The sequence below is a fragment of the Lissotriton vulgaris genome, chromosome 2_1 (assembly GCF_964263255.1).
Source record: "Lissotriton vulgaris chromosome 2_1, aLisVul1.2, whole genome shotgun sequence".
Taxonomy (NCBI): domain Eukaryota; kingdom Metazoa; phylum Chordata; class Amphibia; order Caudata; family Salamandridae; genus Lissotriton; species Lissotriton vulgaris.
In genome coordinates this window covers 983262401-983287403 of record NC_141687.1, presented here as the reverse complement: position 1 = coordinate 983287403, position 25003 = coordinate 983262401, and positions in this window count along the sequence as shown.

Sequence of the window (25003 nt, the reverse complement as noted above, 5' to 3'; positions counted from 1 at the left end):
GCCCTGAGCCGCAGCTCCCGCCTCAGAAGATGAAAGCTCAGACAATTTTGGGTCCAACTTAAGCAGAATGGAACGCGGACGCTCACTAGAGAGTGCACAGTTGGCGTTTCCCAACTGGCAAATGGCGCGCTGCGCCCATTGAATGAGTTCATCTGGATCAACTGTGGAGGATGCTTCCTTGGCCATGAAACCCATATCCAATATTTTAGTGAGGGGCCCTAGGAGGTCCAAAACCTTGTCCTGACAAGCCCGCCAGGAACGATCTAGTCCCTTTTTGGGGTCCTTTGAAAACTTTTTAAAATATGTCAACATGGCAGGTTATCCGCCAAATCAGGCCGCGGACACTCCGAGCGAAGACGCGCACGCACGTCTTTATCAAAGGGTTGGCGGATATGTTGTTGAACATACTCCGCCACAGCCGGGGATGGAAGCCACGCAGAGGAATGAGGATGCACTATATCTTCAGGTTCGAAAGTCAAGACAGGAGGGTGAGAAGAGGCATCAACAAAATGTTCTTTACGTTTACGTTTTTTAGGTGGAGGAGGCAGAACCTCCGAGGATGATGAGGAAGCATGTTGGTCATCACTGTCAACATCCACTGGAACAGCTTTCAACTTGGAGGGGGACAAGGACCGTGCCAGTCAACGAAAGTCAGAAGTATGGGGATTACCAGGGGAAGAAGTGGACTTCTTGGAAGGCACCCAACCTTGCTTTTGCGCATACTGCGTTAAATGGCGCTTCAGGGGCATAATGGCACGTACCAGCGCCTTATTCATCGAATGCTGAACCCCTTTGTCCAGTGCCTCAACAAGGTCCTGCTCAAAAAACTCGGACCCCTCTTCCTCATAGTCACCCTCCTCCTCATAGTAATATGAATCACTCATGGTACACAGAGAACGTGTAAATACAGCCCACGTGGTGACTAGAAATCTGTATGTCAGTGACACAGTCACTGACATGGCCTGTCCAATGCTGATTGAGTATGCCCAAATGCCTGACAGTTACATATATACCTCGCTTTATCCTCTGTTTAATCCCCAGTAATGGCCTGTTCAGACTCCAGACACAGAGTTCTGATTATAACTTTAAGCCAGGGGTAACGCGTTCCTATACTTCATGTCATATTGAGCCCCACTACAAACGAATAGCGCATTGTGTTTAGTATCCCCCATGTTCACTCGTTCAATGCTTAACTAACATGCCCGAGTATGCAAATAAATATATGCCCCTTTTCTCTAAATCACCATTCATGGCCTGTTTAGACTCCATACACGGAGTTCTGATCTTAACTTTATCCCTGAATTACGCTTCTTTATGCGTAACGTACTGTCTCCGATCTCGGAGGCTTTTTTGCTTTTCTGCCTATCTCCGATCATGGAGGCTTTTGTTTACCCCAGATCCCCCTGACAACGAGACGCGCGTATGACAATCACGTACCCAAGTGACATCATCGCGCGATACTGGAACCGGCCACGCCCTCCGCGCCCACAATGGCGGCTGCCTTTAACTACGGCGCCGCTTTTCTCTTCAGTGCGGGTGCACGGAGGGAGTGAAGTAGGTTATCAGCTGATTTCCAACCAGAGGAACTGTAAGTAGAATCTGCCCTTAAAGAAATACCTTAGATTCCGAACCTCTTTTTAGCTGCATAGGAGGGAAACATACGATACTGGATACTCTCCTTTGAACCCCTCTCCATGTTCCCTTATCTCTTTTACACAGAATACGTTTCGAACTCTGTAACTTCCCCTCAAATCCCCGTGCAGCAAACTTTCCTCCATTGAGGTGTAAGTGTTGTTTATTCCTGACAATATGTGTGTATTGTGGTGTTTTGTTATTTGTTAAATGTGGTTCTGGATCAAGTTGGCAATTTTTCCCGTCGGTAATCCCTGACACTAATGAGTTAGAATTATGACTAAGGCACGCACAATCAAGTTTGTGATAAGAGTGATTTAAAAGATAAAACTACGCATGCGTGCTCACTTTCACACCCATATTGAAAGGTGTGCCCTCCCAAGGAACATTTGGTTCTAAATATAGAAAACTATGCTGATACACCGCACCATGGTTTATTCGCATCACTGAATGTGGAATGAGTCACAGACAGAGCGGACTACGTCACTTCACTACGTTACAGGCACGTAAATAACCTTTATGAGTGATAATTTTCTCTCTTTTACAGGTTTGTTCCTTTTTTTGTAACCACATCTGGGTTACTATTATTTTTACCCATCTAGCGAATCGCTATTTTGGGTTCTGAAAGGGTTGCAGGTATGGCAGGGTGTTAGTGTACCCTGACCACCCAACTCCTTTTACATCACTTTGGTCCTGATGAAAAACCGGTAACTCCCATATGGTTTGAAACATGTAGACCCAACACATATCACAGATACACTAGGTCTCATTAAAGCCTTTATTGTATCATCACTGTTTTTAATATTGTCCAGTAGCTTTAGAATAAATAATATTTGGTTAAGTTATACCAGGACAATTTTTAACTCACTGACTTTTTTTCCATTTTTCACATTCATCACTCACATACCCGCTCCACTGTATCTCAGGTGTTGCAGCACACCTTGGCGGCATTCGGCTGTCAAGGTGGCCCCGATGATGAAGCATGTCACCGACTAGGTCGGTGAGTGAGGGGTTCCTTAAAAACAAAGGAGGACTTCTTCTTTTACACTAGTGTCTCATCCCACCAATATTGGCTGTCTAGCCTTATCTTTGGTGGTACTCCTTCGTACTGTTATATAGCTACCTGTCTAGGGGACTGGGAGTACCCTTCCATCCACAGTAGTGGATAAAATCCCTTAACTCTCCTACCCTGTTAAATATATATCTTGGCAGCGCACAGCTGCGAGAGGTTCTGTCCTTCTTTGATCCTCAACCCGTCCTTTTGACATCTCACCTACACATACATTTTGTTTAACATTTTTTCTCAACCATGGGAGAGAACCAAGGTCTCACATACTCCACAGAGGAGATAGATGCAATCTTTGGGGAGATCTCTGGTTTTGCGGATGCAAGCATTTCCCAGACCATATCACAAACAGGCGATTGGGAAAAACTGACAGAAATGAAGAGGGAACGCATAAGAACAATACTACATGGCACCATCCTAAAAGAATATGCCACCAACAACATGGCACCCAAGGGTCTTCTGGTTACAAATGCCCCACGGATTTTTCTAAATGATGCACAGTTTCGAAAAGACTGGGCGCTAATAGCCTGGCACTGCACGCATGATTGGATTGTTCTAATATTAAAAACAGCCCTAAGACTATCAGAATCCATTCAAATTGATATCCAAAAGACAGAGGCACATATAAAGGCCACTATAACTGGATACAAAAGAAGGTTAGACGAAATCAATAAGGAAATAACTGAATACAAAGACAACCTGACCCAGCAAAAAGTCACGAAATTTCAAAAGGATTTAAAAAGATTCTCCTTTGTCAAGACATACCCCTATTCAGATCCCGATTTCAAACCACCTGATAAACCCACATCTGATTCCGACGCATCAAGTGTCTCATCAGGCAGCAGTAACGGATCTAACACCAGCACCAATAGACAAAGGGGTAGAGGAGGGAGAAGAGGCCAAGGAAACTTCTGGACCGGTTTCCAACCCCCAATGTTTCAAGATCCTTTCAACCAGACGGCAAATTTCCAAATGTATGGTTGGCAACCCCCTTTCCAACCACATTTCCAGCCTCCCCCTTTCCAATTTCGACCTCCTTTTTTTCACAGGGGCAGAAGGGGAAGGGGAAAAAACAGACAACCGAATCAGGTACACTGGGAGGAAGACGACCCAGTGAGCAACCGGACGAAGAGCAAGGCGGGCACAAGCAGTGCGAAACCCTAGTCACGAATCTGTCATCAAGACCACTAACAACCATTGAGGAAAATGTTCTTAATAAAGGACTTGGTTATGTCCCCACGGCACGACTTGACAAATTCCAGTTACATTGTGAGCTGGCCAGTTTTTTCAGGAAATTAAGGCTCAAAGCCTTTTTTGAGAAACAGGGTCAACCTAAAGAAAGTGAAGTAGAGAATGAGAGTGGACTAAGATTAAAATCAACCTTTATGCCACCTCCACACACAACACCAGTGGAACTAATGACTTTTGAACAAGCTGTCTACAATGATGTTGAGAAGATGCAAACAACCACCCATTTTCAAAACCTCAGTAACGTAGAAAGAACGGCATTGAAAGAACTACGTGCTTGTGAAACAACAATTATAAAACCTGCCGACAAAGGCGGTGGGCTAGTAATCATGGACACTACCGCCTATCGTGAAGAATGTGTCCGACTTCTGAGTGACAGAAATCACTATCAAGTTTTGAGCACTGATCCAACAAGTGATCTGAAGGCTGAAATATGTCAACTGATTGAAATAGCAGAATCCAATGGTGCAATATCAAAACAGGAAGCGGACTATTTGTGCACCACTGAAGGGAAGACCCCTTATTTCTACATCTTACCAAAGATGCATAAGGGCAGACTACCCCCTCCAGGACGCCCAATAGTTTCTGGCATCGGCTCCTTATTAGAGCCTCTCTCTAGATTCTGTGATTTTTTTCTAAAAACCATTGTACAGAAGTCAACCACTTACCTGCAAGACACAAAAAGTCTACTGAACTTACTACAAAACGTGGAGGTTGATGAGAACACTGTGTTATTGAGCTTTGATATCGAAAGCTTATACACAAGCATACCCCAAGACGATACCATTCGTGTACTGGGGAACACCTTAGAAAATGCAGACTGGCCTTTTCACACTCCCAAGGCCTTCATTCTGGAATGCGCCACGTTGGCCCTCAAACGCAATTACTTCGAGTTTGAAGGAACACTTTTCTTACAAACCGGGGGGACCTCAATGGGCAGTGTTTTTGCCCCCAGCATAGCTGGTATGTATGTGTATGATTTTGAGAACAAGTTCATTCTGAACGATGTGAATCCATATCGTGAACATCTGACCTGTTGGAGGCGATACATTGATGACGTCCTTGCAATCTGGCAAGGACCAACTGAACTCCTAGAACAATTCGTCGCTTGGGTCAACACTTGTGACAGGAACCTCAAATTCACGAGCAGCTATGACAAAAGTGAAATTGTTTTTCTCGATGTAGTAATTAACAAGGAAGGCAATCATCTGGAAACTAAAACCCATTAAAAACCAACCGCGAAAAACAATCTTTTAAGGTTTGAAAGTTTCCACCCTCGACCACTCAGGGAAAACCTACCCTACGGACAATTCTTAAGACTGCGCAGGAATTGTAGTAAACTATCTGACTACAAAAAACAAGCAAATGATCTTTCTGATAAACTGGATAACCGGGGGTATCCTAAGAAAATAGTAAACAAATGCCAAAAGAGGGCCAGAAACCAGCCCAGAGAAGCACTCCTTGAAGAGAAGACCAGAATTGACACAGAAATACCACTGACATGTGTGACCACATTCAACTCAGTTTCCAACCAAGTAACTAAAAGTATAAACAGGCATTGGAATATTATAAACACTGGCAATTTACACTGGGAAAAAACACTTTTCTCTTTCAAGAAGTCCAAGAGCCTAAAAGACACCCTTGTCAACACCAGACCAAAAGCAAAGCTGGCTCCAACTACACCTTCAATCACCAGAGCATGGGGCCTTCCTGATGTAACTGGACATTTTCGCTGCGGAGATTGCAGTGTATGCCACCTAACTAAGAACACTAAGACCCTTGACCTAGAGGCTGGTAAAACCTGGAGGCAAGTTGCACACACCAACTGCAACAGTGAAAATGTAGTTTATCTCATTGAATGTACTTGCAAAAAAAGATACATTGGGATGACAACCCGGAAGGTCAAGCAGAGAATCTGTGAACACCGCAGCACCATACGCTGCAAGAAAAATGCGACCCGACTGACGGATCATTTTCTTGAAAAAGGCCACACTCCGAATGACATGTTTTGGACCGTCATCGAGCAGATCTCTCCAGGACCAAACATACAAAAACGCCTGTACGAAAAAGAACAAAGATGGGTATATAGGCTATCTACAAACAAAAATGGCCTAAACGATAATATCCCCTGGGCCTCTGTCCTCTCATAGACACCTGGTTTTTAACATTTACAGCAAACACCCCACTTTGCTGTGACCCTGTGTCATTTGCAAAGCTAAGAGATTGTTGGGCAGCACTCACCGTAGTTACATCTACAATGCTGATTGAGTATGCCCAAATGCCTGACAGTTACATATATACCTCGCTTTATCCTCTGTTTAATCCCCAGTAATGGCCTGTCCAATGCTGATTGAGTATGCCCAAATGCCTGACAGTTACATATATACCTCGCTTTATCCTCTGTTTAATCCCCAGTAATGGCCTGTTCAGACTCCAGACACAGAGTTCTGATTATAACTTTAAGCCAGGGGTAACGCGTTCCTATACTTCATGTCATATTGAGCCCCACTACAAACGAATAGCGCCTTGTGTTTAGTATCCCCCATGTTCACTCGTTCAATGCTTAACTAACATGCCCGAGTATGCAAATAAATATATGCCCCTTTTCTCTAAATCACCATTCATGGCCTGTTTGGACTCCATACACGGAGTTCTGATCTTAACTTTATCCCTGAATTACGCTTCTTTATGCGTAACGTACTGTCTCCGATCTCGGAGGCTTTTTTGCTTTTCTGCCTATCTCCGATCATGGAGGCTTTTGTTTACCCCAGATCCCCCTGACAACGAGACGCGCGTATGACGATCACGTACCCACGTGACATCATCGCGCGATACTGGAACCGGCCACGCCCTCCGCGCCCACAATGGCGGCTGCCTTTAACTACGGCGCCGCTTTTCTCTTCAGTGCGGGTGCACGGAGGGAGTGAAGTAGGTTATCAGCTGATTTCCAACCAGAGGAACTGTAAGTAGAATCTGCCCTTAAAGAAATACCTCAGATTCCGAACCTCTTTTTAGCTGCATAGGAGGGAAACATACGATACTGGATACTCTCATTTGAACCCCTCTCCATGTTCCCTTATCTCTTTTACACAGAATACGTTTCGAACTCTGTAACTTCCCCTCAAATCCCCGTGCAGCAAACTTTCCTCCATTGAGGAGTAAGTGTTGTTTATTCCTGACAATATGTGTGTATTGTGGTGTTTTGTTATATGTTAAATGTGGTTCTGGATCAAGTTGGCAATTTTTCACGTCGGTAATCCCTGACACTAATGAGTTAGAATTATGACTAAGGCACGCACAATCAAGTTTGTGATAAGAGTGATTTAAAAGATAAAACTACGCATGCGTGCTCACTTTCACACCCATATTGATAGGTGTGCCCTCCCAAGGAACATTTGGTTCTAAATATAGAAAACTATGCTGATACACCGCACCATGGTTTATTCGCATCACTGAATGTGGAATGAGTCACAGACAGAGCGGACTACGTCACTTCACTACGTTACAGGCACGTAAATAACCTTTATGAGTGATAATTTTCTCTCTTTTACAGGTTTGTTCCTTTTTTTGTAACCACATCTGGGTTACTATTATTTTTACCCATCTAGCAAATCGCTATTTTGGGTTCTGAAAGGGTTGCAGGTATGGCAGGGTGTTAGTGTACCCTGACCACCCAACTCCTTTTACATCACTTTGGTCCTGATGAAAAACCGGTAACTCCCATATGGTTTGAAACATGTAGACCCAACACATATCACAGATACACTAGGTCTCATTAAAGCCTTTATTGTATCATCACTGTTTTTAATATTGTCCAGTAGCTTTAGAATAAATAATATTTGGTTAAGTTATACCAGGACAATTTTTAACTCACTGACTTTTTTTCCATGTTTCACATTCATCACTCACATACCCGCTCCACTGTATCTCAGGTGTTGCAGCACACCTTGGCGGCATTCGGCTGTCAAGGTGGCCCCGATGATGAAGCATGTCACCGACTAGGTCGGTGAGTGAGGGGTTCCTTAAAAACAAAGGAGGACTTCTTCTTTTACACTAGTGTCTCATCCCACCAATATTGGCTGTCTAGCCTTATCTTTGGTGGTACTCCTTCGTACTGTTATATAGCTACCTGTCTAGGGGACTGGGAGTACCCTTCCATCCACAGTAGTGGATAAAATCCCTTAACTCTCCTACCCTGTTAAATATATGAATTCATCATGCCCACATGCTTTTGCCCCTGCTGTTGCTTTGATGGTTGGCGAGATCTCAGAGGCTTCCACATCCGATCCCAATTGACTGATCCGATTGTCTGAAGGTTTAAGAATATTCATATTTATGAAATATTCCTGGATCAGCTCCTCCTCTACTAGATATTCAGTAGAGTAAAGTTGATAGAAATGCTCCAAAAATATCTGGGGTATCTCGCCACTATTGACTACTTCTCTACCGGTCTGGGGGTCTAGCACTTTAGATATTATAGCTGCTCTTGTTTTTTTCTTGTTGAGTTTGCCAAGAATTTACCAATTAGCTGGCTTTCTTCGTAAACCCTTTGTTGAAATATTTGTGAGCTACAAACCTCTTCTAAAATGAAAAAATCCCTCTACGCTATTCTTGCCTGCTCGTGTTGATTTGGAAGAAGCTGAAGTTGAAGAGCATATTCTTGTTCTACCTCTATTTGCAATTTAGCTGTTTTAGTCCTCCGGGTTCAGGGGCTCCTATCAAAAGCTCCTTAATTTGGACCAGGGCTGAGATACCATCCAAAACAGGACAATAATAATTTATAAAATTCAAAATCTTCCCCTGTAACCTTGTTGCCACCCAGATCCATCTTCCATGTATATCCCTATGTACTTGTATACTTGTAGAAATTCCCTGGGGAGTTTTCTAGAGAACTAAATGGCAAGTCCTCTCACAGCAAGGCCTGCAGATGCAACAAAAATTTAAATAGATCCTGGGTAAAATTACTTCGGAGAATTAGATTTTAAATGTGTCTCCTGAAAAACAAAACTGAAAAAGTGATGTCAACAATCTAATAAGATTTTAATGTAGAATGGGCATACTTTTTTTTGTTTAGCATTCCATTTGCGTTGACTAATAGGATCTTACATTTACACGTTTCTATGATTAATTCTTTCTTTAGAATAAGCTCCTGGCCTACTCGATACCAAAACTATGACTTGTGTGCTGTCTGTACATTTTGCTCCTACTCTTTTCTCTGCTGTCAATCCTAACCCAGCCCCACCCTTCCCACCCCTCAAAAGAAAAACCCACCCACGAAATGCAGAAAACACCATGCTGACCACACTCACCACATTTTGCCCCTCCTATCTATCCTCCTGGGGGTCATGGAATCACACCCTAAGTGACCCTGCTAACCCCGGGACCCCCAGCAAAACCTTAAAAACGATCCAAAGTTGGCTGGCTAGCAAGCACACCTTATATTAAAGGAAAGGAAACCCTTTTTGTTACCATATATTAAATCTATATGTATACCATCGCTTTAAGGGCTGAATCCTAAACAAATCTTTTTAATAATGCCTGGGCTTCTTCTAAATCAGAAAACATGAAAAACTTCCATTTAACTAAAACTCTCAATTTTTACTGTTGAGCAATTGATGCTTGGGCACCGTGGGCTTTAAACAGATGGAGAATCTTAACAAATGATTTTCTTCTACGCGCATCAACGGCAGTCATGTCAGAAAATAGACGACACTTGGTAGTCTCATTTACTAAAAACGGCCTCTGCTGGATCGCTCTTGTCAAGATTCTTTCCTTGATACGAAAGTCTGCGCAGTTCAACAAGATTTTTTTGGGTATCGTGGAATTGGGGAAAGGTGGTGCTGGGACTCGATATGCTCTTGTAATGGTGAGATCACCCTCGAACTCAGGAAGAACTTTCTGTTTAATGAATGAGTTGACCCATTTGAGGGTTTGGGAACCTTCGATACCTTCGGGAACCCCAACAATCCGGAGCTTAGACCTCCGAGAATCGTTCTCAAGCTCCTTCAACTTGTTCTCCAGGTAGCTTTTGTTTTTAGCCGCCTCTTTTGCCTCCCCAATAACCATATTCATTTGGTCCTTCAACACTGAAATTCTGGCTTCCGCCTCCTGGAGTTCGATGGGAAAACATGTCATTGCTTCTTCGATTTTCCCCAGCCATTGATGCAGAGTGGCAATTTCCAATTGCTGCGTTTTTTTCATTTCACGGACCTCTTCCAATATTAGATTAAGCATGTCTCTAATATCTAACTGATAGACACCCATAGACCCCCTTTTTTGGCTAGGGTTGCTTTGCAAATCAACCGCACCACGGCTTGTACTTCCAGCCTTAGGATCAACCTGGGCTGATACTTGCCCTTGAAATCCCGGTTGGAGTTTGGGTTGCGACTGGAGTTTCATTTGGGGTGACTTCAAGTTCAAAGAGGTATCAATAACTATCCTTCTGTCTTTGTCTGTTGCTCCTTGTACCTGGGATGGATTTAGCCTAGAAATAGTTGTTTCCGCTGAGCTCGAGGATGTTACGGGTGTTGGGGGCTCCACCGAGTCTTGTGCTTGAATTTTACCTTGATGTGACATCGGGACTTCTGAGTGATCAGATACGAGATTTTGTTGAAGTGCTTCCTGCTCTTTGGGAGCCGGGTCTGATAGTATTACTGCAGAGACCGGTCCCGGCCCGACCCCGGCGATGGGCCTTTAGATGTTATTGAAATTGAGCTTGGGCTTGAGGTGGAATGTTGTTTTTTAGAAAAGTAGGACTACAGGGGCGCGCTACCTGGGTTAAACGTTACAAAGTGTGTAAGGGACAAACGTGTCTTTGTGTAGTGCGTAAAGAGCAGACGGCAAAACGCCCTTAACCGTCTCAACAGGTCAAAAGACAAGACAATAGTACAACAAATAAGCTCTCGCAACTACAGATGTGTATAACAAGACAGGGTTCAATGACCAACAGTAAAAGGAAACGCAGACGCAGGTTCTTTGGTGTGAAATTTCTTATTACAGCAAGACGTTGGTTTTTCTCCAGACTTAAGAATGATATCAAACGCCGACACGTGTCAAACACGACTCTTCAGGGCTTATACTCCCAATCCACAGTGTGGTTGGAGTAAGTCTGGGTCTTTAAAAGCTCAGTTATAGGCAATGGGTATTTAGTGTGTTCATATACAGATGAAACTGGTTGATAAGGTGGTTAATTGCGGTAAGAGAATGGAGTTGTCCAATCCCATAGGTAGTCTTGTTCAAATTGTATACAGCGCTTTTACAATTTGAACAAGACTACCTATGGGATTGGACAACTCCATTCTCTTACCGCAATTAACCACCTTATCAACCAGTTTCATCTGTATATGAACACACTAAATACCCATTGCCTATAACTGAGCTTTTAAAGACCCAGACTTACTCCAACCACACTGTGGATTGGGAGTATAAGCCCTGAAGAGTCGTGTTTGACTCACCCGTACACGACGAAACACGTGTCGGCGTTTGATATCATTCTTAAGTCTGGAGAAAAACCAACGTCTTGCTGTAATAAGAAATTTCACACCAAAGAACCTGCGTCTGCGTTTCCTTTTACTGTTGGTCATTGAACCCTGTCTTGTTATACACATCTGTAGTTGCGAGAGCTTATTTGTTGAGGTGGAATGTTGTGGGGTGGCTTTCTTTAAAAACAATGGAAATTCCTTCACCCTCTTTTAAGCCTTTCTTTAGGCCGTCTAATGCCGAGTTACCCTGTTAAGACTTGTCGATACAGCAGCAGCTTCTATCAACTCCGGTATGACGTTCGCCTGGTCGATCACCGTGTCACGACTCTGCCGGACATTTTGACAGCAGCGCGTCTTCCCCAATGCTCGCTGCTGCCTTGGTGCCCTGCTCCTCGGGAGGCAGCCGGAGTGTTGTCCGGGGCTGAGAGAGACGGCGGCTGTGCGGACCGCTAGAACCGGGACGAAACGGAACGAAGAGCCTCCTGGAAGAAGAAATAATCCAGGTACGGAAGATCCAAGCGAGACATCAGGGACTAAGTGGAGCAATAGAGCTTTAGGGGGTGGAAAATAAGATACAAAACAGGCAAAAAAGAAAAAGGAAATAAAATCAAAGATAGAAGATACATAGATACGTAGAGAACAAAGAGGGGGATAAAATGGGTAAACTTTTAAAGAATGTTAATGCCGCCACCAAATCAAATTATGTGGCCCACCTAAAAGCAAAAACACGCCTAGCTCAGGCAAAAGAAGCCGCATGTCGGGCCAATAAGGAAAATAACTCTAATTCCAACTCCAACTCCCCTGGTCTTGATAGCACCCTTGCGAGCTCGGAGAAGGAGCTACCCCCCACAATCTCTCTGCAGTGGGAGAGCAACATAGATCTTGATGTGACAGGAATTTAAGCAGATTTTATCCCACATTTCCTAAAGAGACAAGAGATAAGCAGATGAAACAATGGAGACAATCTATGCTAGTGAAAGGGTTATATCCTGTATTTACCACAGAAGAACTGACTGGAAGTAAAAGTACAGAGAAAACCAAACATTTAATGACTAGTAGTGGGGATACAGAAGATGATTATTTTGAGGATTTGTTAATGAAAAATCAGCCACCTTATCAGGAAGAAACCAATAGAGTTACCCCTAGTGCTCCGTTTTTAAAACCACCTTTGGTTACGCAGATTATACATGAAACCTCATTGGAAAAGGTGCTGCAAGAAAGAGAAAGAGAAGCAATAAATAAACAGCGTAGTTTGGTAATTCAGAAAATAACTCAATTAACTACAAGTCCTTAAGCCCTGACAATACCCGTAACTATAGGTACTGTAGTTCCTTTATATGGAGATAAGCAACCCAGTCCTAAAACTTCCGTTCTGACTACACCCATAGTACAGCCCAGGAAAGAGAATATAATGTAAATTCTTTGATGATATCTTTTATATCGAATTAAGCTAATAATAATAATAATAGAATATAATAATTGATGACCAAGCAAGTGAATGCAAGTCAGTAATTTCCTTCATGGATTTACCTATACGAGAACCAGTGGGTGACTCGATCAGAAAAATTACTCCCGGATGCTCAAAAGAAGTACAGAATGAGACCTCCACAGGAACGAGTAGTGCGACTGTAGAAATCCCCGAAGAATTGGAAAGATGGACAAGAGACATAGAAAAACCAAAATTGCAATCAAAGGTGCTAGACAGATTTAAATTAAGGGTAGAATTGAAGGAAATGGTAGCTGGAAATGTAGGATTAGAAAGGTAAATTCTTTTAATGAAGAAGAGTTATTGTTTATATGCAGAAGTATTACTCAAAATACGAAAATATTCCATGAAAAATGAATGTATTTGGCTTCTGAAATGGGACTTGACATTGGCAAAATCTAAGGTATTACAGAAACCATATAGAGCTGAATTTTCTGACAAAGATTTAGAAAACATGAATGTGTCAGGACGAAAACTGCAGATAAAAGAATTATTACATCAACCCTTCCGCGACTGCAGTCCCTAACTTTCTCACAAATACACTCATCCCTTTCAAATTTTAATCCTGTCCTTGGGGCTCTGGAATAAAATAATGTATAGGGTACCCATGAGGCAGTTTTAACATCACTTCCACTGCACTTTTTCTTAACACGATTCCCAGTCAGGATTGGTAGCACTTTGTCACGGGCTGCGCCTCCTCAGGATCAGCGTCGTTGCTAAAAGGGGTCCACCTCCAGATCTCCCTACACTCTGAATGATATAACATACACAGAGCATAAAGGGGATCAGGCGAGGGAAAAGGTAGGGAAGGGTCTGGAACGGGAAAGGGAAGCTGAAACGAGAAGAAAGAAAAAACAAAAAGGTAAGTACATTACATACTAACTACTCTCATTGAGTCTCGCTATAAGGAACGACCACCAAGAATAGCTTACTTAATCAGTTCTCTTTCCCCCAAAAGAATAGTAGTCTTTTCTCTGTAGAAACACCTGGTTGTCCTACAACACAGAAGAATGTGTTATTACTCCGTCAAACAAACCTTCTGAATCAATTATCAATAGCTACAACACTCACTCATACCTTCCAGCCTCCCCATGAAATTTCAAATAACCAAGAATCTCCTTCCAAATGATGCTTTAGAAAGAGGACAAAAAGTGCTTATAGAAGGTAAGTCTTGTAGGAACAGGATTCCAAAACGGAAGTTCAACCAAATCCAATGTAGTTCCAGAGGAAACAAATCCAAATCAAAAGTATTCCAAAATAGTTTGAACACACTCCGTTTCCTGCTTGTTCAAACCCACACAAGCAAAAAGTAACAAGTCCTGCAAGCAAAGTCCTTTGACAGTTCAAATTACATGAAGCATAGCCAGCAGTACTTCTTCAAGATTCATATAGTACTCACGCACACTGGCATTCAAGTGTCTGTAGCAGCCGCTGACTGATGGGGTCCGGTAACGGGAGACCGAACGCTAATGCCTTTTCAATGCGCTCGTTATTGGAAATCCTGCCTCGCGTCTCAGCCGAGAACGCGAGCAGGAAAGGATGTCCGTCACCTCCTGAACTCCGGGGCAACAGCAAAACAATGGCTTTCCTGAAGCCAGCAGCTGCTGTGCCGTTCACGCATAAGATCGAGGAAAAAACAACACGCTCCGCGCCTCAGCCGAGAACACGAGCGGAATTACTGATCGTATCCGCTGAACACAAAGAACAAAGTCAGCAGTCACTTGCGAACAGAAGCCGCCGAACGCCTCAATCAGCAGCTCTTGTTTGAGAAAGAAATCCAAGAACAGCAGAAGCGAGAAAATAGGTACTCCAGGCACTGGTTCAAAATTAGGAATCACGTACAGCGAGTGTACAGGCATTTCCTCCATAAATGGCTTTGCGGCTCCTCCCACGCGCTCGGCCTTCTGGTCCATGAAGTTTAGGCAGGCGCATTTGGCAAGACATGACAGCATGTCCACCCCCCAAGCGCCTCCTAGCACCAGGCTTCTCCGGATGGCGAACATAAAACCGCCGCACCGCACCGGGCGCGTGGACCCCAGAACAGGGTTCCCAGGAATCGTCCTCAGCCGAGTAGCCCTTCCAGGACACCAAATACCATAGCTTGCCCTGATGATACCTGACATCCAAGATACTGCACACCTCGTGCTCCAGTTGCCCGTCCCTCAACACAGGCGGCACCACCCGGCGCCTAGCAGCACGAGCAGGCTTTAGTAAGCTCCAATGAAAGACGGGATGGATCCTCAACTAAGTAAACTGCTTAGGGGTTTTTAAAGCTCCGATATCAAGGGCGCACTGCCTCCATTTCTACGTTACTGTGTGTAGTTCAAAAATGGTTGCTGTGTAGTGCGTAAAGAGCAGGCGGAAAAACACCCTTAACCGTCTAAAAAGTCAAAAGACTATACAACAATTATACAGCTGTGCTCTCGCAACTACAATAAGGTGTCACTACATACATAAGGTGTATCCAGACTTGAGGAATGTCACAATATGGCATATTGTGACATTCCTCAAGTCTGGATACAATAAATCATCACCTTGCTGGGACAAGAAACACACTAAAGAATCTGCTTCTGTTCATTTAATCATACTCGTTATTGTACTCAATTTTGTGACACCTTATTGTAGTTGCGAGAGCACAGCTGTATAATGGATCCTCAACTAAACCGTGTGGCTTCAAACTGTAAGCCACAGGGTTAATGTGCCGGACAACCGCATAAGGCCCAATGAATCGAGGATGAAACACGCTGTGGAAACGGAAACTAATGTTCCTAGTCGAGAGCCACACTATATCACCCACTTGATATACCGGGCCCTCCTCTGTCCTCCCATTTCTTGTAGGTTGACTTGGCTTTATCCAAATGACATCGGACCTGTCGGTGTATCTTCAGAAGAGCCTTCACTTGACCGGCCACCGTGGGGTGGTTCGCCACATCACTCGGGATTGTCAAAGGCAAAGTTACTGCGTGAAACCCCGAGTTGGCCCTAAAAGGCGTCTCACCAGTGGAACAGTGCCAAGCATTGTTATATGACAGTTCAGCCAACCACAACAAGGACACCCATGAGTCCGCCGCTTCATCAGCATAGCAGCGCAGATATTTCTTGAGTGTCTGATTCAACCTTTCGGTTTGCCCGTCAGTCTGGGGATGGAAACTGGTTGATAACGCGTCTGAGATGTTGAGCGCCTTGCACCACATGTGCCAAAACCTGGCAACGAACTGCGGACCTTGATCCCATATTATAGCCTTGGGCAAACTATGGAGACGAACCACGTGTGTGAGCAACAGTTGTGCAGTTTGGGAGGCTGTTGGGAGGTTCTTATAGGGAATGAAATGTCCCATCTTCATGAAACTTTCCACAACCATCAGGATAGCGTTGCATCCTTCATCTAGCGTAAGTCCCAGCACGAAATCTACACTTATCACCTGCCATGGCCTAGATGGCGTAGGGAGAGGCATGAGCAGACCTTTAGCTTTGGCCTGTTCGCTCTTCGCTCTCGCACATGTCTCACATTGTCCCACCAGAAATGTCTCTGCATGGCATGGATGGTCTTCTGATGGCCCGGATGTCCTGCCATCATTGCATTGTGGCACCAATTGAATGCCATTAGTCCCAGTGCTCGAACAGGAAGAAACAACCGATTTTGGTACATTGGCAAACCATGCTTTAGAGATCGCCACACGTGTTTCCCAGCCCACTCCTTCCATTGTGTGGGCGTATAACTATCTATATTGTATACTTCGGTATTTTAACTTTCTATATTTTTAACAGTCGATAATAAATCACTTACCTTAAAAATGATATTTTGGTTATCTATATTCTGACCTGTCGATATTTTGTCCAGTCTATATTTACTACTCAATATTATATCCAAACGATATTTTGGAGTCGATATTATGTCTGTGCACCCCTGCATCATAATACGGTGGTCAGACTGATGTCCTGGATATCGGAAGCAGTCCGCCAAACATCCTAATAATATTTTAAAACCCAAAACACCACTGAAATTTGCCAGTTACAGTTTAGTCAACTAACTATAATTTGTACCCAGTCATGTAATGCTTATGACTTCACATATTACATCACGCATGGCATGTTAAATGACATGATTGATGACATCACTGATGACATCTCAAACTGTCCGACACAAAGCTGGCTTATTAAACTTTCATATTGGAAAAGTAGTACATGAACCATGTCAAAACCACATGCTAAAAGTCTCTTCAGCAGAGTATATAACAGAATGCTTAGGTGAATGGTTTGAATGTCAGGGAGAATTCCAGAAAGGCAGAATGAGAAGACTCTCTATGGACATTGAAGGGTTTGTCAATTCTTTGAAACGTAGCATTTTCTGTCCTTAAGATCCTATTTTAAAGTGAAAGAAAAAACACAACAAATTGGTGCCTTATCATTTGATCCTCTTCAGTTATCTATAGGTAAGGGGAAGGGTAAGATATCTCCAACTAAGGTATCAAAGCTAGCAGAGGTGGAAATGGATGCTACAAAGCACAATCCTTTAGTCTTTGAGGTGGCATACGCTAACATCACAACTGCTACTAGGTTTCAGGTGTTTGATGAAAATAGCGTGGATTTTGTCCCTGGCTCTGACACTTCCAATTCCACCCTAGACTTTCCAGGAATACCATCAGTTTCAACCACCACTGATCAGCCAAACTTAGTAAAATTGTTGGATGCCTTATCCTTGGAAATCAGGAGTAAGTTCGCCATCTCAGAGACGAATCAAGCTAAAATACAAGAGTAATGTGAATCCTTAGAAGTCAAAATGTAAGCAATCACCAAAAAATTATGCATAACGGAAGCCTCAATAGAAGCCTTGAATGAACAAGTTGAGGTCAATCGTACAGAGATACAGGTTTTAACAGATGGAGAAAAAGGCATACTAGAAACCGTGAGACCCTAGAAAACCTTGCCAGATGAAACAACATCAACATTATCAATATTCCAGAAGGGTCAGAGGGGGGTGACAACAAAACCTATACTATAAAACTGTTAAAGGAGTTTATTCCCACCATGGACGCTAAGGAGCTGGAATCTGATATTCAGAGCATTCACAGAGACCTTTTAACCAAAAACCCAAATAGGAAAAATACCCGGCGAATTCTGGTCAATTTTAAAACCTATTCCCTAAAAGAGCATGTGTTATCGGAAGCCTTAAAAGCTGGCACTTTTACGAAAGAGGACTGGACATTTTGGATAAGGTCAGATCTCTCAAGAATTATGCAGGACAGACAGTGGGAACTGGGGAAATGTATGCCCATTTTAAGATCAATGGGCACAACAGTGCCGTTGAGGTTTCCTGCCTTACTTAGGGTGATGTGGAAAAATAAAATGTCTAATTTTAGAGACCCTAAGGAGGTAGGGATCTTCATTGATCGAATCAAAGCTCAGGGATAACCATGCAAGGAAGCTTGCTTATAAATATCGGTTTGCCGGGAGAATGGGTAGTGATCTCACAGGGGTTTATTTACATCAAACCCAATGTGGATAAGGAGGGTTCCTTTGGGAGGGGGGGTGGGCACATATGAGGAAAAAGTTATGATGGTTTTTCACTGGGTGGGGAGCAAATTAGTTCAAAAAAATAAAAAGTCCTCTTAAGTATATCAGTGTCAAGGAAGTTGTTAATCAGAAAGAAGTAGCTTGTGATCAGTGTGTGCTCTCCTTGAAAATTGTCTAAAAAAGTGCAACAAGAATGCATCTAAAGTGGAATATCAATTAAAGTGCTAGTGCCTTATTATCACCAATAGCAGCTATAACTACAACATCAAAGTCGATTTCAAAGAGAGATATGGCTGTAGCACCTGATAACATAGTTGACCGATAATAATGAACACGTCATCTTATGAAGTGCAAAAGCAGGAAAAGTGCTAGTGCTGTTAAAGTGCAATATCAAAGAAAGTGCTAGTGCCTTATACTGAGAGCTGCTACAATAATGTATAAAACAAGTGTTAAAGTCCTTCTTTTAACTTTTCTAAATCAATAAAAAACTTCCAATTTTTTTCAAATTTCCTAGTAGATCCACCTGTCTAGCATAAGCTTCTTGGAAATTTCAAGTCCTTTAAATTGTATTAAACCATTTCAAATGAGAGGGAGCTTCACTAGATTTCCAATTCTGATGAATAGAGGACGGGCTACAGTTCAAGAAATAATTAGAAAAACGTTTTCAACCTCTGTTAATATCATTCTATCTCTGCAAAGTCCAACCAGAGCAGCTCGGCCTCAAGGAAAACACTGTTCCCGATTGCCTACTCGATAGCAGAAAAAATTGCCTCCCTAAAAGGCCTCAACCGTGGACATGCATTGAAAATATGATGTCAACCGCCTTCCCCATCTATCTGACAGTGAAAGCACTTATTCTCAACTCCCGGAAATCTTTTGTTTAGGGAGGCCGGAGTTAAATAGGAAAGCCAACGTGATAGGAAGGCCATCCTTTTAAAATTCGCGGCACGCAGGGATTTACTTCCTAGATGGGAGAGGGCCTCCCAATCATTCAAAGAAAGAATACATCCTGTCTCACAAGCTATTTTACCCAAATGTCTCTCTATCACGGGGGCTTCACCTTGTTGATGTAACAACCAATACCAGTTTCCTACACTATTAACTTTGGCCCCGTACCACAAGTTGATTTGGGTTATCCGCTGGTATTTTTTTTTAAAAGTGAACAACTTGTAAATATTCAAAAAAGTCCGGTTTCTGGTGGCTCTCCGCCCTTGCCATTACCTCTTCCCTGGAAATCGCCCTATTTTGGATCATAAAATGTCTTAGCTCGGATAGTCCACAGCCTTCCCAGTTATCAAGATGTCTTGATTGCAGCTGGAAGCTGAGACTGGTACATTCTCTCAATTTTAAATATTGGAGGCCCGAAGAGCACGTCTTTTTAAAAAAGGACTGTAGTCTAAAAAAGTAATCTTTTAAAGTCTTGTATGTTGTTTTCTTGGGGAGTTAGGAAGTTTTTAAAAACACTCGAGTTTCTGAATCAATTTTTTGTGTCATTTTATCTATAAAGAAGCTGTCTCTGGTACATATAGATCCCATCTAACCAGACACTAAATCTAAAAAAGGAGCCTCAAAATAAGTTCTTAAATGCGGCAGATCTAAACCCCCTTGTGCAATAGGTAATTGCTCCACTGTCAATTTAACCCTTGGAACTTTCTCACCCCAAACAAATTCCCTAAATAAGGTGTCAATTTCCCTGAAAAAGGACAGATTTATCTTAATTGGGACATTAGTAAACAGAAATATAAGCAACGGAAGTATGGACATTTTAATTAACAAAACTTTACCCACTATCGATAGGGGAAGCAATATCCATTGTTCCAAAAGCTTCTTAATTTTCTCCCTCATTCTTAGATAGTTCAATTAGTATAGCTGTTGGTACTTTGGTACTGGCTAGGCACAAATATCCCAAGATATCTTATAGGATCTGACGTAGTCACTTGTATCTTCAAGCAAGATGGAAAAGAATTCAAATCTGCGTTCTCACGAGAAATGCGCATGCGCGGCCGCCCTCGAATGCGCATTGGTTAGAAGACGGTGCCGTGAACGAGCAGAAGGAGCCCCGGGACGCCGCGGACAAGGTAAGTGTATTTTATATATTTATCTTTGCCCATTTAATTAAATTAGCTGTGTAGCGGAGGAGGGCATGCGGCGCGTAGTGGGGCTACGTGAAGTGCGCAGGTGGACGTAGTTTCTCGCCCACTTTGCGTAGCTTCGCATAGCCCCACTACGCACACTACGCCCAGGGTTAGTTTTTATCTTTTTTAACAAAGGACACAATTATCACAATTATCACTTCTTTAAAACATGCAGAAACTAAACCACCCTTTTTAACAAAATTAAATAATTTCTTCAAGGTGTAATTAGTTCTTTTGAAAAAACTTTATAAAACTCAATGGGGAATTCATCATGCCCACATGCTTTTGCCCCTGCTGTTGCTTTGATGGTTGGTGAGATCTCAGAGGCTTCCACATCCGATCCCAATTGACTGATCCGATTGTCTGAAGGTTTAAGAATATTCATATTTATGAAATATTCCTGGATCAGCTCCTCCTCTACTAGATATTCAGTAGAGTAAAGTTGAAAGAAATGCTCCAAAAATATCTGGGGTATCTCGCCACTATTGACTACTTCTCTACCGGTCTGGGGGTCTAGCACTTTAGATATTATAGCTGCTCTTGTTTTTTTCTTGTTGAGTTTGCCAAGAATTTACCAATTAGCTGGCTTTCTTCGTAAACCCTTTGTTGAAATATTTGTGAGCTACAAACCTCTTCTAAAATGAAAAAATCCCTCTACGCTGTTCTTGCCTGCTCGTGTTGATTTGGAAGAAGCTGAAGTTGAAGAGCATATTCTTGTTCTACCTCTATTTGCAATTTAGCTGTTTTAGTCCTCCGGGTTCAGGGGCTCCTATCAAAAGCTCCTTAATTTGGACCAGGGCTGAGATAGCATCCAAAACAGGACAATAATAATTTATGAAATTCAAAATCTTCCCCTGTAACCTTGTTGCCACCCAGATCCATCTTCCATGTATATCCCTATGTACTTGTATACTTGTAGAAATTCCCTGGGGAGTTTTCTAGAGAACTAAATGGCAAGTCCTCTCACTGCAAGGCCTGCAGATGCAAAAAAAATTTAAATAGATCCTGGGTAAAATTACTTCGGAGAATTAGATTTTAAATGTGTCTCCTGAAAAACAAAACTGAAAAAGTGATGTCAACAATCTAATAAGATTTTAATGTAGAATGGGCATACTTTTTTTCGTTTAGCATTCCATTTGCGTTGACTAATAGGATCTTACATTTACACGTTTCTATGATTAATTCTTTCTTTAGAATAAGCTCCTGGCCTACTCGATACCAAAACTATGACTTGTGTGCTGTCTGTACATTTTGCTCCTACTCTTTTCTCTGCTGTCAATCCTAACCCAGCCCCACCCTTCCCACCCCTCAAAAGAAAAACCCACCCACAAAATGTAGAAAACACCATGCTGACCACACTCACCACATTTTGCCCCTCCTATCTATCCTCCTGGGGGTCATGGAATCACACCCTAAGTGACCCTGCTAACCCCGGGACCCCCAGCAAAACCTTAAAAACGATCCAAAGTTGGCTGGCTAGCAAGCACACCTTATATTAAAGGAAAGGAAACCCTTTTTGTTACCATATATTAAATCTATATGTATACCATTGCTTTAAGCGCTGAATCCTAAACAAATCTTTTTAATAATGCCTGGGCTTCTTCTAAATCAGAAAACATGAAAAACTTCCATTTAACTAAAACTCTCAATTTTGACTGTTGAGCAATTGATGCTTGGGCACCGTGGGCTTTAAACAGATGGAGAATCTTAACAAATGATTTTCTTCTACGCGCATCAACGGCAGTCATGTCAGAAAATAGACGACACTTGGTAGTCTCATTTACTAAAAACGGCCTCTGCTGGATCGCTCTTGTCAAGATTCTTTCCTTGATACGAAAGTCTGCGAAGTTCAACAAGATTTTTTTTGGTATCGTGGAATTGGGGAAAGGTGGTGCTGGGACTCGATATGCTCTTGTAATGGTGAGATCACCCTCGAACTCAGGAAGAACTTTCTGTTTAATGAATGAGTTGACCCATTTGAGGGTTTGGGAACCTTCGATACCTTCGGGAACCCCAACAATCCGGAGCTTAGACCTCCGAGAATCGTTCTCAAGCTCTTTCAACTTGTTCTCCAGGTAGCTTTTGTTTTTAGCTGCCTCTTTTGCCTCCCCAATAACCATATTCATTTGGTCCTTCAACACTCAAATTCTGGCTTCCGCCTCCTGGAGTTCGATGGGAAAACATATCATTGCTTCTTCGATTTTCCCCAGCCATTGATGCAGAGTGGCAATGTCCAATTGCTGCGTTTTTTTCATTTCACGGACCTCTTCCAATATTAGATTAAGCATGTCTCTAATATCTAACTGATAGACACCCATAGACCCCCTTTTTTGGCTAGAGTTGCTTTGCAAATCAACTGCACCAAGGCTTGTACTTCCAGCCTTAGGATCAACCTTGGCTGATACTTGCCCTTGAAATCCCGGTTGGAGTTTGGGTTGCGACTGGAGTTTCATTTGGGGTGACTTCAAGTTCAAAGAGGTATCAATAACTATCCTTCTGTCTTTGTCTGTTGCTCCTTGTACCTGGGATGGATTTAGCCTAGAAATAGTTGTTTCCGCTGAGCTCGAGGATTTTACAGGTGTTGGGGGCTCCACCGAGTCTTGTGCTTGAATTTTACCTTGATGTGACATCGGGACTTCTGAGTGATCAGATACGAGATTTTGTTGAAGTGCTTCCTACTCTTTGGGAGCCGGGTCTGATAGTATTACTGCAGAGACCGGTCCCGGCCCGACCCCGGCGATGGGCCTTTAGATGTTATTGAAATTGAGCTTGGGCTTGAGGAGGAATGTTGTGGGGTGGCTTTCTTTAAAAACAATTGAAATTCCTTCACCCTCTTTTAAGCCTTTCTTTAGGCCGTCTAATGCCGAGTTACCCTGTTAAGACTTGTCGATACAGCAGCAGCTTCTATCAACTCCGGTATGACGTTCGCCTGGTCGATCACAGTGGCTCTGTGTCACGACTCTGCCGGGCATTTTGACAGCAGCGCGTCTTCCCCAATGCTCGCTGCTGCCTTGGTGCCCTGCTCCTCGGGAGGCAGCCGGAGTGTTGTCCGGGGCTGAGAGAGACGGCGGCTGTGCGGACCGCTAGAACCGGGAAGAAAAGGAACGAAGAGCCTCCTGGAAGAAGAAATAATCCAGGTACGGAAGATCCAAGCGAGACATCAGGGACTAAGTGGAGCAATAGAGCTTTAGGGGGTGGAAAATAAGAAGATACATAGATATGTAGAGAACAAATAGGGGGATAAAATGGGTAAACTTTTAAAGAATGTTAATGCCGCCACCAAATCAAATTATGTGGCCCACCTCAAAGCAAAAACACGCCTAGCTCAGGCAAAAGAAGCCGCATGTCGGGCCAATAAGGAAAATAACTCTAATTCCAACTCCAACTCCCCTGGTCTTGATAGCACCCTTGCGAGCTCGGAGAAGGAGCTACCCCCCACAATCTCTCTGCAGTGGGAGAGCAACATAGATCTTGATGTGACAGGAATTTAAGCAGATTTTATCCCACATTTCCTAAAGAGACAAGAGATAAGCAGATGAAACAATGGAGACAATCTATGCTAGTGAAAGGGTTATATCCTGTATTTACCACAGAAGAACTGACTGGAAGTAAAAGTACAGAGAAAACCAAACATTTAATGACTAGTAGTGGGGATACAGAAGATGATTATTTTGAGGATTTGTTAATGAAAAATCAGCCACCTTATCAGGAATAAACCAATAGAGTTACCCCTAGTGCTCCGTTTTTAAAACCACCTTTGGTTACGCAGATTATACATGAAACCTCATTGGAAAAGGTGCTGCAAGAAAGAGAAAGAGAAGCAATAAATAAACAGCGTAGTTTGGTAATTCAGAAAATAACTCAATTAACTACAAGTCCTTAAGCCCTGACAATACCCGTAACTATAGGTACTGTAGTTCCTTTATATGGAGATAAGCAACCCAGTCCTAAAACTTCCGTTCTGACTACACCCATAGTACAGCCCAGGAAAGAGTATATAATGTAAATTCTTTGATGATATCTTTTATATCGAATTAAGCTAATAATAATAATAATAGAATATAATAATTGATGACCAAGCAAGTGAATGCAAGTCAGTAATTTCCTTCATGGATTTACCTATACGAGAACCAGTGGGTGACTCGATCAGAAAAATTACTCCCGGATGCTCAAAAGAAGTACAGAATGAGACCTCCACAGGAACGAGTAGTGCGACTGTAGAAATCCCTGAAGAATTGGAAAGATGGACAAGAGACATAGAAAAACCAAAATTGCAATCAAAGGTGCTAGACAGATTTAAATTAAGGGTAGAATTGAAGGAAATGGTAGCTGGAAATGTAGGATTAGAAAGGTAAATTCTTTTAATGAAGAAGAGTTATTGTTTATATGCAGAAGTATTACTCAAAATACGAAAATATTCCATGAAAAATGAATGTATTTG